This window comes from Pinus tabuliformis, chromosome 7 (assembly GCF_031772625.1).
Source record: "Pinus tabuliformis cultivar Carrire ecotype Pingquan chromosome 7, CPIR1, whole genome shotgun sequence".
Classification (NCBI taxonomy): Eukaryota; Viridiplantae; Streptophyta; class Pinopsida; order Pinales; family Pinaceae; genus Pinus; species Pinus tabuliformis.
Genome location: NC_142293.1, coordinates 1,370,552,583 through 1,370,567,033, shown reverse-complemented (window position 1 = coordinate 1,370,567,033; position 14,451 = coordinate 1,370,552,583). Strand labels below are relative to the sequence as shown.

The 14,451-nt window shown below is 39.3% G+C and overlaps 1 protein-coding gene across 33 annotated transcripts in view; it reads right to left on the bottom strand.

Annotated features, from left to right (window-relative positions):
* LOC149252728 (kinesin-like protein KIN-7E, chloroplastic) overlaps positions 1–14,451 on the bottom strand; it is a 370,076-nt gene that overhangs the window by 99,174 nt on the left and 256,451 nt on the right. The gene's annotated exons all lie outside the window — the stretch shown is intronic.

Here is a 14,451-nt window from a genome sequence, read left to right as displayed (position 1 = left end):
CATGGGTTTGGAAGCCATTTTGGCTTGGTTGCAGGCCTGAAAGGTCATTTTGAGCCTAGTCGCAAAGGATATGAGACCTAAAATCCCTAGCCGCAGGCCTATTTTTGCCTCTAGGGCATAACCGTAACCCCTAAAGGGTCTCTAGACATTAGCCCCAATCATTTGGAGGGCAATCAAGTGCTTTTAAATAAACTTTTGACTAATTTCCTTGGCTTTGCAGGCTTATCATTGATTTTCATTGAAAATTTGTCAAGTTTGGTGCTAATACTTTTGTTTGTAGGCTTGTAATTATTTGAGTAAGGGTTTTGGCAGGCTCAGAGTCACTTTCAAGCAACAATATTGCCTCCTTTGCCTAGCCTCATGCCTATTAGGCCTCTCTAGGCTTAGTCACACCCTCTCCCAAGGTATTTCATGGTGGCATTTTGATTATTTTGCTAACCCTTTGCGATTGTAGGAGTATTGTGAAGGATTGAGAAGGTTTTGGCACTTGTTCTTAGCCCAAATGTTGCAATTTGGGACTTAAACTTGACACAGCAGTCATCTTGACTTGGTTGCAGCCTTAGAAGGCTCCTCTAGCCTTAGCCATGAGGATTTGATGGTTTTCTCTTTGCATTTCTGAAGTTAACTATGGTGGTTGCAAGCACATTTTTGGAGCCCAAACATTATCCTTTGGTGTCTTAACTTGGCATAGCATTGATTGGAGGAAGGTCGCAAAGCCTTGTTGGTTTGTGTTGATCCTATCATCCATCTTTGTTGATTGTCATAACATAACTAGATCTGAAGAAAAGCGCACAGTAAACTAATCGCTCTAAAATCTAATAATAATAGGCCTAAAACACCTAAAGACATCACGCATTAACTATAAAGGCTTAATCATTGTTCTAGCTCTTGTCCTTGTTTCATTTATGACTGAATTTTTGTTGACAGTCAGCTGATTTGATTGATAGTGACATCTCCCAAGGTTTGGTGCATTCATCTTGCTCCTAGGTTGATCATTGTACGCTAAGAAGTATCTTTGAGTTGGTTTATCTCTTGGCTTGCGGATAGTTTTTCAAGTCACTAACCTTTTCTCTCATTGCAACTCATTTGCATAGGTGTTTCTATCTTGCATATTGCATTGCATATTTGAAATCTTTTGTTGCATTTCATTTACTAATATCACTATTAGCAATCTCATCTTATTGCTTATCATTTTGCTCTTACAATCTTGTAATCTTCTTTGTTTCTAATCTACAAATCTAATAAGTGAAAAGGAATTGTTATTAAGCATACATAAGTGATAAGAAGATATTGCACCATTGCCATAATCATTTGATTGTGCTTGTAATATCTTGACGTTTCTCGGGTTCCAAATTGTTGCATTATAAGTAGGAGGAATTCTAATAAGCACATTGTTAAATTTAGGTATGTTCTATGCTTAGAGCAATTTATTTCAATTTTCACAGTTAGCTCAATATCTTTTCCAGATTATCAATAACATCAACATTAAATTGCAGATAAAACATAAACATAGATCGCAGAAGACAAGCCAAGACAAGAGGACAAGATATGGCGCTACCCAGGGACAAACCCTAATGCAGGGAAAGCCTTGATCAATTCTTCTTATATGTTCTTCAATAGTGCAGCACAAAGAGAGAGAGAGATAGTACATATACAACAGAAGTCAAACTCAATTGAAGACATGTTGCTTCAATTGATTCTCCCAGGTGACTCCATCACCATGCATTGTGTTGCACCTCATCATCACACTCCACCTCACTGTGTTGCACCATGTTGCACCCATCATCACTATGTTGGACCTCATTACCAAAGTGTTGTACCTTATCATCTTGCTGCATTCGCCAGTGCTACCTCATATTGTACCTCACTGCTTGCCACCATGTGCTTGTTGTACCTTGCTTACTGTACTGCTATCCCAATTTGCTATTGTTGTTGTCCCATCACAGTCGTTGTCCCAATTGTGCCATGCCATAGCTGTTGTCCCAATTGTATCGTTGTTGTCCTATCACAACTGTTGTACCATGCCATCATTATAACATTGTTGTACATTCCTAAATTGCATCACCATATTGTTTATATGATTTTCTATTTGTTGCGTTGGTAGGCAGCCTTTAGGTGAGGCCATCAACAGTCCACCTATTGGCATGCTGCTCCAACTCTATTTTTTAGAGCACACTGTTGTATCCTCCATGTTATCCCACAATCAACCCCATAAGGATTGCGGCCAGCTTCATGACCAGTAGTTAGGGTGAGACTAGATACTTATTGACTACGGCTAGGGATCTTTAGAACAGCAGCATAGGACCTGTGTTTAGGCCTCTCCATATAGCGTCATATGTTGCCCATTCTTGCATCCAAGACACCTCTATGCAACCATAAAATAGTCTACCCTACTTCGGCCTCCCTTACAGCAATTCAACCCTCCAAAAGACCCATGACTTGTTGCAGCTAAGACCTTCTAATTGACTGCGGTTAGGGCATCCTATAAACTGCTTAGGATCACGCTTGGGACAACATATAAATCTCTTCCTTGACTACAGTTTGATTTCATTAGGGCAGCGTATAGGTGTCTGCAATTAGGGCTCTTTCTTTCACTGCGTCTAGGGTTAGATCTCCCCTCTAGGACTGTGGCTAGGGCTTGTTAAGGCCTCCTCCATAGCTATGTTAAACTTCTTCCATGACAAAGGTAAGGGCTCCTTTAGGTCAACGTATAGATCCCTTCCATAGCTTCGTTGGCCTGTCTTCTTTGCTACAGCTAGGGCAGCCTCCTTTCCTCCAACATCTAGGGCTTCCTCTCCTAGATTTCTCTTCCACTAAAAACCTAAAGCGAGTGGAGAAAAATCAAGAGAGAAGTGTGTGTGAAATGACTCTCAAGTCATCTCCTTTTATACTAAAACATTGAGCACATGTGGGTGTTATTTAGTTGTTGGCCGACCTTGACGAATTTTCTTATAACACAAATAAATTCATAACCCCATAAATACTTATCGGAATCAGATGATATTTAGATCAATCCTACACCTCCTCGTCACGCTCCACCTCACTGTGTTGCACCATGTTGCACCCATCATCACTATGCTGGACCTCATTACCATAGTGTTGCACCTTCTTGCACTCCAACATCTTGTTGTACCTTATCTTGCTGCATTCACCAGTGTTGCCTCATACTGTACCTCACTGCTTCCCACCATGTGCTTGTTGTATCTTTGCTTACCGTACTGTTGTCCCAATTTTCTATTGTTGTTGTCCCATCACAGTTGTTGTCCCAATTGTGCCATGTCATAGTTGTTGTCCCAATTGTATTGTTGTTGTCCCATCACAACTGTTGTACCATGCCATCATTGTAACATTGTTGTACATTCCTAAACTGCATCACCATGTTGTTTAGATGATTTTCTATTTGCTGCATTGGTGGGCAGCCTTTAGGTGAGGCCATCAACAGTCCTACCTATTGGCATGCTGCTCCAACTCTGTTTGTTAGAGCACATTGTTGTATCCTCCATGTTATCCCACAGTCAACCCCATAAGGACTGCGACTAGCTTCAAGACCAGAAGTTAGGGTGAGACTAGATACTTATTGACTGCAACTAGGGATCTTTAGAACAGCAGCATAGGACCTATGTTTAGGCCTCTCCATATAGCGTCATACGCTGCCCTTTCTTGCACCCAAGACACCTCTACGCAACCCTAAAATAGTCTGCCTTACTTCGGCCTCCCTTGCAGCAATTTGGCCCTCCAAAAGACCCATGACTTGTTGCAGCTAAGAACTTTTGTTTGATTGCAGTTAGGGCATCCCATAGACAGCTTAGGATCACCCTTGGGACAGCGTATAAATCTCTTCCATGACTGTGGTTTGATTTCATTAGGGCAGCGTATAGGTGTCCGTAATTAGGGCTCTTTCTTTCACTGCGTCTACGGTTAGATCTCCCCTCTAGGACTACGGCTAGGGCTTGTTAAGACTTCCTCCATAGCTGTGTTAAACTTCTTCCATGACAAAGGTAAGGGCTCATTTAGATCAACGTATAGATCCCTTCCATAGCTTTGTTGACCTGTCTTCTGTGTTGCAGCTAGGGCAGTCTCCTTTCCTCCAACGTCTAGGACTTCCTCTCCTAGATTTCTCTTCCACTAAAAACCCAAAGCGAGTGGAGAGAAATCAAGAGAGAAGTGTGTGTGAAATGACTCTCAAGTCATCTCCTTTTATACTAAAATGTTGAGCACATGTGGGTGTTATTTAGTTGCTGGCCAACCTTGACGAATTGTCTTATAACACAAATAAATTCATAACTCCATGAATACTTATCGAAATCGGATGATCTTTAGATCAATCCTACACCTCTCGATGAGAGGGATCTAAGAAAAATATCAGCTGCCATAAATAAGATGACCCACATGGATTTTGGCCATTGTTTCCAATTTTAACACACATTAAGTCTATCCTAATAGCATTGCTTTAGTGAATAATCTTGAGGGTGTTTCACCAATTGCATTTGGTATTCTTGTAATCTTGTGTTGAAGAGTAACATTTAATGATTTGGTTACAATTTATTTGAAACATTGAAGTATAATAGTATCTCATTGAAATAAGCTAATAAGCTAATTTTGTCATCATTTGTATTCTCATCCTAGATTACAATTGCATAATTAAGGCTTACCTCCAGGCATAAACGCGATTGATAGAAATTGAGGGCCACCTTCTTCATCCAATTTGAGAAGTTGGACCCTCATTCACGGTTAACATAGGTGACCTTCCAATTCTCTTGTGGGCAATCCCTTGTAGGAACATAGGCACTTGGGTAGTTAGAGATCCTGGGAGGTATCGTTAATGAGACTGTACCCTCCTTCCCCAACACTTCTCTCTACAACTTTGTTTGTGACTACCTTCAAAACAATTGACGAGAAGGCTTCACTTAGATTAGGCATCTAACTAAAAATAACCAAGATCTTGCATCTCATATTTAGATTAGATCCCTCATTTCATCTAGGATTGATTTTGCATACCATCCTTGCAGCATTTGTCTATCCGATAACCTGACATATTGATCATTGTTGTGCGAATACTTTCAAATTCTAAGACACCGGTATGTCACTGATATATCTTGTTAATCTAAATGTTTGTGCTTCATAATCTCGCTTTCCATATAATTCTAAATCAACTTCCTAAGATATTCATCTGTATCTCCTAAACGTGTTGACTCTCAACAAGTTCCTCATCATTTTCCTTCAAGGACTACCCCCCTTAACCTGTCTTAGGAGATAGCTTAAACAGAGTGGGTAGGAATCAAAGTGATAGCCCCTACCCTGAGCGTTGTCGTAATGGGTGTACAATTCGGGTGACAACAATGCCAAAATGAGCTCCATCGAGTGGATATTTATATGAGGACTACGAGGATCAATTTCCTTTGGTGGGTCTGACTTGTTATCTTGGAGATCGCCTTAGACAAATACATAAATGTGACATTTCTTCACGGTTTTCCAATGCAAATTTTGACCGAAGCCACCCATTTTTAACATGCAGCAAGGAAATTTCAAAAGTATATCCAAGAGGCCGAGTTCAAGAAATTGAGAGCCAAAGTAGTTGAAGCGCAGAGGAGGCCAAGTTGTGGAGAGGTTGATTTGTCCAGTGGGTCGATTTTCTTGAGTGCCTGGGAGTTATCTGAGCAAGAAAGGAGAGGACCAAATTGTTGGTGTTGAAGGTTGAATTCTTCAGGAGGTTGATTTTCTGGTGGGCCTAAATCTTGGGACCGAGAGTTTTGGTGCAGGTCGAGTTACAAGTTCCAACAGTGCATTTTTTATGTATGTATCTCTATGGGTCTAGGCCCAAATTTTCCTGAGCATTTTAATGAAGGAAAATTGTTATGGGTGTAAATTTACTGTTGTGATGTGATTGATATTTCTAATTTTACTTTTCCACTACAAATATTTCATTTCAGAAGTTAAATATTGTTGAGAAATCTAGGGCATCAAGATTAGGTGATTTCTCTTGTAATGATAATTGCTTGTGAATGTTTTTTACTTCTTTAGATTAGGATCTTCTCTTATCATAGATTATTATAGTGTTCTTCTTCATCAAACAACTACCAAATCATAAACAATAAGAGACAAGAGACACAGAATGTAGGCGATCAGCGAGGGCCAAAACCTCTCAAACTTAACAGGAAAACCCAAAAGAATTCTTTTTCTTATAGAGACTTCAATTGACGAATACCAAGACCATGAACAAGACCCTTGACACAACAACCTCTCCAAGACCAAGTCACAAGATCCTTCTTTACAGCTTCCTCTTCTTGCCCAAGTCAACACATGACACAACAACCTCTCCAAGACCAAGTCACAAGATCCTTCTTTACTTCTTCCTCTTCTTGCCCAAGTCAACACAAGTCAAACTGCCTTTATGTACTGCACTTCTCTACTACCCTAAAATTTCGGTCTCATTCCACAAACCTGCAATCCGTACTTCTGCAATTTCACACGTGGGAGGTGAGGGAGAGAGTTTGTAGAAGCTTTCTTCCTTCGCTATACTTGAAGACTTCTCTTAGTGATTTCGACTAGCAAGGGAGGTGGATTTGGAAACCTTTTTGATGCCTTCTTCAATCACTGATTTGATGCCATTGTAGAAAACCAAGTTTTTGCCACTCATATGAGGAGATTAACCCAAAAATAGTCCCACAGATCTTTGCTCTCCCTTTCCTTCTTCTCGTTGGTTATGAGGCTGCTTCTTGTGATTTCGTGCTCCTTTTCTTGCCTTCAAACTTGACCAAAGTTCTATCCTTAAGTGAGTTCGAGATGCCCTATTTATAGTAGTTTGTGCATACAAAGTAAGTCGACTTCTCTTGGTGACAAGGCCATCATGTATTTCTATATTTATCCTTAGGTCGACTTCAAGGGGAGCTTGTGACAAGGTCTTGGAGGGTTAACAAAATTTCATTTACAATGAATTACCTACCAAAATGGGTCTTCAATCCTTGACATTGAATTTACTAGACTTTATGACTTGATGACTAAACCTAATAGCTCACAATGGGAGCTTCAACTAAAAATAAAATTCCTTGATCATGAAACCCATGATTCAACTATTACAAAAATAATTTTATTTTCTCCTTTACATCAATTACCTAAAATCACAATTACATATGTCATTATGAAGACCAAACCTAGTTACACTTTTCAACACTCCCTCTTAACTAGGGAGGTATTCATAATCCATACAAGGTACTTGGACATTCCCAATCTAAAGAATTCTCATAAGAAGAGTCGGATTGGTAACCCATCTGTATAGTATCATATTAACCAGCATTGCCACATAGCAAGCGCTTGACTAACAACTCCATCTCTCCACAAGATTAGAGACCAATGCTGGCAATACCAATGATGTATAGACATCCTCATCATTGTCTCGCTCAGAATATACCCTACCCGGGTTCTCAGAGTGTGTTCCACCAGAACTATTGTTATCTTGCATTCCGAGTCCTCAAAGAATATTGGTCCTCTATGACTACTCTTACCTTGGATGCCCTAACTCATCCTCAAAGAGCATCAGATGCCAGATGTTTACCCAATCCTCCATTTTGTCTCCCCAAGTGAAAACAAGAATGATGTGTCTATCTCTCCCTCTCAACTTAGGGAGGACATACCCATTCCTATAAACAAGAATGTACGTAAGCTCCCTCTTAACTAGGGACTTGACCAAGCTCCATCTTGACTAGGGACTTTCTTCAAGCAGCTTTCAGGTGGAGATCATGGGAAAACCAGTTGCTTGTAGAACTCTTTCCTTTTGATGTCATGAATTTCTTCTTTGTCATAAAGTCTACATCTTTAGGGACCTCTTAGTAGGGCACAGACCATCCATCACTTTCACCCATGAGTTAGTCATGTTATCATTCCTTTCATTGGAAAGTGATCAATTAGTTCATATATGCTCTTCCTTCATGCCTTGTTGCCTTCTTCATGCTTGATTAGGGACTTGCTTTGAGCAGCTCTTTAGGTGGAGATCATGGGATAACCAATTGCTTGTAGAACTCCTTCCTTTTGATGTCATGAATTTCTTCTTTTTCATAGAGTCTACATCTTTTGGGACTTCTTAGTAGGGCACAGACCATCCATCACTTTTATCCATGAGTTAGTCATGTTAACATTCCTTTCATTGGAAAGTGATCCATTAGTCCATATCTGCTCTTCCTTCATGCATGTTCCCTTCTTCGAGCAAATTTTGGGGCAGGTGTTGAATTAGATCTTCTACTAAAACTTGTTTGAAATCTTCCAAAATTAGGTTTTCTTCTATTACTTTTAGAATGAGCTACAAAAGCTTCTTCACTTGGATCTTTAGTATGGTCTCTAGAAAAGAGTCTTGATTCATGTTGAGTGCAGGCAAACCACATCTTATCAACTGAAGGTGCATTTTCTCTTGCACTAATGCTTGTTGCAAAAGGATCAAAAGATCTAGCCAAACCACCCAAAGCTACAACTAGAAATTCTTTGTCAGAAACTTCTTCACCAATAGCCTTGAGTTCATCTCTTATTCGAGATATCCTTACAAAATATGATGTCACTGTATCATTCTTTGTCGTCTTGATATTGCGAGGCTGACTTCACAAAATTATAGATTGGTTGATGTTGTTAACAGTATAAAATCTAATGATGGCATCATGCATCCCTTTGGAAGTTTGATGATCAGCAATAAAGGGAATTAAATGATCCCTGACATAATCTATAATCATGCTCCTTGCCAAGATGTCATATTCCTAAAAGTTATCTTCAGTAACTTTTCCTGTAACAATTCCTAGAAACTTGTCTCTTGCAACTACTAGGTCAATCCTAGCCTTCCATGCCCTATAATTAGTCGCTCCTTCAAGCTTGTTCTCTGCCTTCACGAAGGAATTCATGAGAAAAACGAAGAAGATGACCAACCAAAAACAAAAGGTGAAGAATCCCAAACTCTTCAAGCTTCCCTCAATGCTTCTTCAAAGTGATCTCAAAGTTCTTTCCTTAAGTTGGCCCTAATTCCATGTTGATTTTCTAGTGCAATCAAGACTAGTAAAGTTTTTCAAAATTGATAACTACTTCCAATGATACAATTTGTCTTCTTATAGAATTCCAATCACTAAGTAGTTACACATGAAAAACTTCAGCCATTCACTTTCTACAATAAAGCAATAGAGATCACAGTAAACAATAAACAAGAGCAGTGTTGCGGGGGAGCGCTCCCCCCCCCTCGCTCCCGCTCCCAATCCACGCTCCGAGCGGGAGGGGCTCGGGAGCACACTACCGATAAAAAATTTTGCGCTCTTGCCAATTTCGGGAGCGACATCGCTCCCGGAGCAAATATTTAACGCTTGGGAGCGATCGCTCCCAAGCGTTAAATATTCGCTCCGGGAGAGAATCAACCATCATCGGGAGCGATCTGGGCGGAAAAAATGCCGCGGACGCGAAACAATAAAAAAATTCCAATTTAACAAAAACAAAAAAAGAAGAAGAAAAAAAATTGTTTTAAAAACCCAATGGGGCAAACAAATATTTCATTATCACTTGAATGAGAGCAAGAGCAAAGGAACAAGTGCCGAGGAGTGAGGAGCAAGCCTGCAGAGAGGTAAGTAACTTAGTAATTTAGTTAGTTTAATTTAGTTAGGTAGTAATTTAGGTAGTTTAATTTAGTTTATTAACTATATTTAGTAAAAAAATTATGAATCTAAATTAAATTAATAGATTAAAATTATTAAATTAATTAATCTAAATAAATTAAATTAATTTGCAGATTCAAAAGCCTACAAATATCAAACATCATGGACCTGGCTATATTTCTTGGGATTTTCCTCTTCTTGGTCCCTTTTATGGTTATTATGGTGCTAGAGAGTAGGAAATGGAGGGGCCAAAATGAAGAGGGGGATGAAGAAGCTGGAGAAAGTGGATTTGATGAAAACCCCGGTGAGGAGGAGCTAGAGGAGGGTGAACATGACTCTCAAAAAACTAAACAAGATCAAACCCCATTGTGGAAATATGTTAACAAGCCTGAAGCAGGGAAAGGGGGTGGAACCACTAAATTTCATTACCCCCATTGCAACAATGATTACACAGGTTCATACACCCGTGCCAGAAAACACCTCTGCGGAAAAAGGCCATGGGATGGAGACAAACAAATAGGAATCAAAACTTGTCCAGCGGTGTCAGCAATGGATAGAGCCAAATACATAAGGGAAGAGGAGGAAGCCCAATACAAATCAAAAAAATCAAGGGGTTTCTTTGAACCAAGCTCACAATTAAAAGCACAAAGAACTCCTTCAGCATCCTCCCAAGGCAGTGGATATGGAGGCACAGGGTCATCAGGTTTAAGGCGTAGAACCATATCAGATTTCCTTGATGAGGGATGTAGGAATGATATGGATTCAAAGGTTTACAGGTTTCTCTATGCATATGGGATACCATTCAATGTTCTTCGCTCACCTTATTGGCACGAAATGGTTTCTGCCATAAATGATGCCCCTACAGGATACAAGAGCCCTGGGTATGACAAGGCAAGAACCGTTGGACTTGATCATGAAAAAGCAAAAATATCACATTCTTTGAATAGAATGACAAGTTTTTGGACTGACCATGGGGTGTCCATTGTATCTGATGGATGGACAAATGTAAAAGGCAAGCCATTGATCAGTGTTCTTGCTGTGTCTGTTAGTGGTGCCATCTTTCTAATTGCACATGATTACTCAGACAAGTTCAAGACCGCCATCAACATTGCAGAAGCATTACTTGAAACAATTGACCGTATTGGGCCATACAATGTCATCCAAGTCATCACTGATAATGCTCCTAATTGTAAGGTAGTGGGAGCACTTATTAAGGATAAATACCCCAACATATTTTGGTCTGGATGTTTGGTTCACACATTGAACCTTCCGATGCATGATGTTGTCAAGAACAAAAATTCACAATACCAATGGATTGGTGATTTGTACAAGAAAGGCAAACAAATGATCAAATTTATTACAAATCATAGCAATACCCATGGCCTTTTCCGCAATCACTCGAGATTGGAGTTGTTGAAAATTGCAAAGACCAGATATGGTAGCTATTACCTCACCTTCAGGCGCCTTTTGAAGGTAAGAGAGTCATTGGCTAGCATGGTATCAAGTCCACATTGGCAGGTATTAAAGGAAAGGGCTACAAATGCAGCTGACAGGCAAGGTTTTGAACTGGTGGAGGAGGTCGCTCTTGATGGTCAATTTTAGACAAGTGTGAGGCAAGTATTGGATTTCACCAAGCCCATTTATCACATGATTCGGTTTGCAGATACAGACAAACCGGTGATTGGTGAGGTGTATGAGCAAATGGATACCATGTTGGGGCAAATAAAAGATATTGTTCATAATAGAGATCCCAACTTGTACAAATTGATTCATGATTGTGTGTGTGAACGGTGGAATAGACTTAATCTTCCACTACATTGCTTGGCGTATATCCTTACGCCAAAATACTACTCTACATCTTGGTTGGGCCAACCTGCACCAGGGGGTGGGATTAAGACCAAACCCCATTTAGATGCAGAGGTAACTAGTGGATATTTGCAAGCATTAGAAAAGTTGATACCTGACAGGGAGGAATGTGCAGTTGTGCGCCTTGAAATAGGCAAATACTTCAGTGGCACCGGTTTGTTTGGTACCTTCCATGCAATGGAATACAGAGACAAATTTGATGCTCTCACATGGTGGGAAACATATGGTGGCCATGGGCTTTTGCCAAAATTGGCAAAAAAAGTTCTATCACAGGTTGTGAATACTTCTTCTGCAGAGAGGTGTTGGAGCACCTACAGCTTCATACACAATGTGAAAAGAAACAGACTCAATGAAAACCGAGCAGAAAGCTTGGTTTATGTGCACTACAACTTGAGGTTGTTGAGTCATTACTGTGATCGGGCTTATGAGGATCCCACATTTAAAATTTGGGACAATCACCTAGAGGATGACAATTTGGAGGATGGTATAGTGCATCTTGAAGAACTGGAAGAGGAACTTATAAGGGATGAAGATGAAGCAGCTGCAGCAGCCATGCCACCTCCACCTCCACCATCCAGTAGCAGTGCTCGAGGTCTGAGTCTTGTTCCTTTGTTGTCGCCACCTCCATCTACACCCTCACATGGAGGGCATGTGCCTTCTAGTTCTGATCGTCGATCTGTGTGGTAGACTCCTAGAAGACCACCACGACCTGCTTATACTCCTGGAGACTCTCGTGGCAAGGGCCACATGTAGATTTACAGTTTACTTGTCTTTTCTATTTTCTATTAGTTTTCATAACTGTTGAGTCTTGAGTCCTTAACTCTTGACTCTTGACTCTTTCATATCATAATGATATTTTTTGTAAAGAATATATGACTGTGACAATGAAATTTTGAAGTTTGAAGTTGGCAATTATAACTCATTGGTAATGATTGTGAATTATGAATATGATGCTTCGTGAAAGACTAAAGTTGTTTCCTTTCATTTCATTATTCATGTTTCATTTTATAACATTTCATTTCATGTTAACAGTTAGAAGTTAGGACTTAGAAATATCTAAGATATTACTTCTTGTAATGGTTAAACTTAGCTTACAAGTACAACTTTGGTGATCAATGATGATAAATGTTATATATTGAATTTTCAATTTTGAAAGCTTGAAGTTGAAACTTTAAGATTGAATTTGATGAATCATGATTCATGAGACTCAATATGTTGCAGTTGTAATATGTATTTTACTAACTTGTGGACATGGTTGATGAAGATTATAATTTCTAGAATCTAGATGATTGATGTGATATGGTTCAATGATCAATCTATGTTTTTTTATGTTTTTTATATCTAATTCATCATTCTACATGTTTTTGTTGACATATATGTATCAAAAATTAAAAAATATAAAATATGTATATATATATATATATTTAAATTGCTCCCAGATTCGCTCCCACTCACGTTTTCACTCCCGCTCCTGCTCCCAAGTAACATTGAACAAGAGACAAGAGAGACCAATGATTAGGCTTATAGCTAGGGAAAAACCCACAAGAGGAAAACCCAAACAATCTTTCCTTATGAAAGAGAAATTATGTTCATAAATAGTGCATCAACAGGATTTCAAATCTGACCTCAACAAATATCCAAGTCAAACCAGTGAATGAAGAGAAAGAAAGAGTCAATTTTGGTCAAGTCTGATTTGCTAGAGAAGGGTCGAATTTCGGCCTATGGAATGTTAATTTTCTAGCGTTTTATGCTTATCACAATCACTTATTTCAATTCTTCTTCAATTAGCAACCGATTTGTCCAATATAATTCCATCTTCCAGTAATAATAAGCAATTGTAGATAGAACAATAAATCCAATGCACAATTGAAGATAGCCAAGAACAAACGAAACACAGTAATTGGTCAAAGACCAAGGAAAAACCCCACAAGGGGGAAAACTCTTTCAAAATTCTTCCTCTATTAGATTGTCATCAAATGTTCAACAGAGATACAATGATTCAATTCATCAACAAAAGAGCCAAAGTCAAACCTTTGACTAGCCAAGGAAACAACCAACCAATATACAAAAGATGAGCCCAAAAGTCAAACTTGGTCAACAAGTCAAATCTGCAATTCTAGTCAAAGTCAACAACAATAGAGCAGCCCTAATCAATCAACGGTCAAAAATCAACAATGCTCAAAATAACTCGGCCAAAGTAGCATTAAATTTGTCCTTCCAAGATTAGTCAAAGGCAGTCAAAATTGTTAAACTTCATCCCATACAATTTTTGTCAAATTCAACTTTTGACCTACGATAAACCTAGCCGCGACCTGCAGTCAACATGGGTCAAAGAGTTTAGAAAAACTCGGTCAAAGGAGCAGCCAACTCAGCCTCCAAGAAAAGATCCAAATTCGGTCAAACCAAGTCAAAATATGCCAAGTCAAAGGTTGGTTAAACTGTCCCAATCAAAAAGTCAACACAGTCAATAGAAAAATGCCTCCTTTCCTTCACACGTGTGAGCTTGGACCTCCTTGTTTCAGACATGTACAAACCAAATCAATCAAGAGAGAGAAGATGTGAAGTGCTCATGATGCTCCAAAGTGATGTGACATGATATGTATTTATATGTGGAGGAGACCCTATTTGTCCTTTAGGTCAACCTGTACTTTTGTGCGTGTGTGGGTTTCACCTTAAAAGTAATATTTTCCCTTGATCAAATTAAATTCTTCCAAGGGCTAGTAGGGTATTCTTTGGATGAGGAAGGTTGTCCAATATAAGGAATTTGTCCTTGAGCTGCCAAATTAACATGGAAGATAGTCAAACATCATTCAACGAACTCTTGAAATCTTCTATCAAAATCACAGGCTTGACTTGTGATCAACCTGCAATCAACAAGCCCAGAACAAAATAGAGGATGTGGCCAAACAGAGTCGAAGTATTCCTGAAATGCTTGGCCTACAACACAGTCAAAGAGTTCGATCAAAGCAAA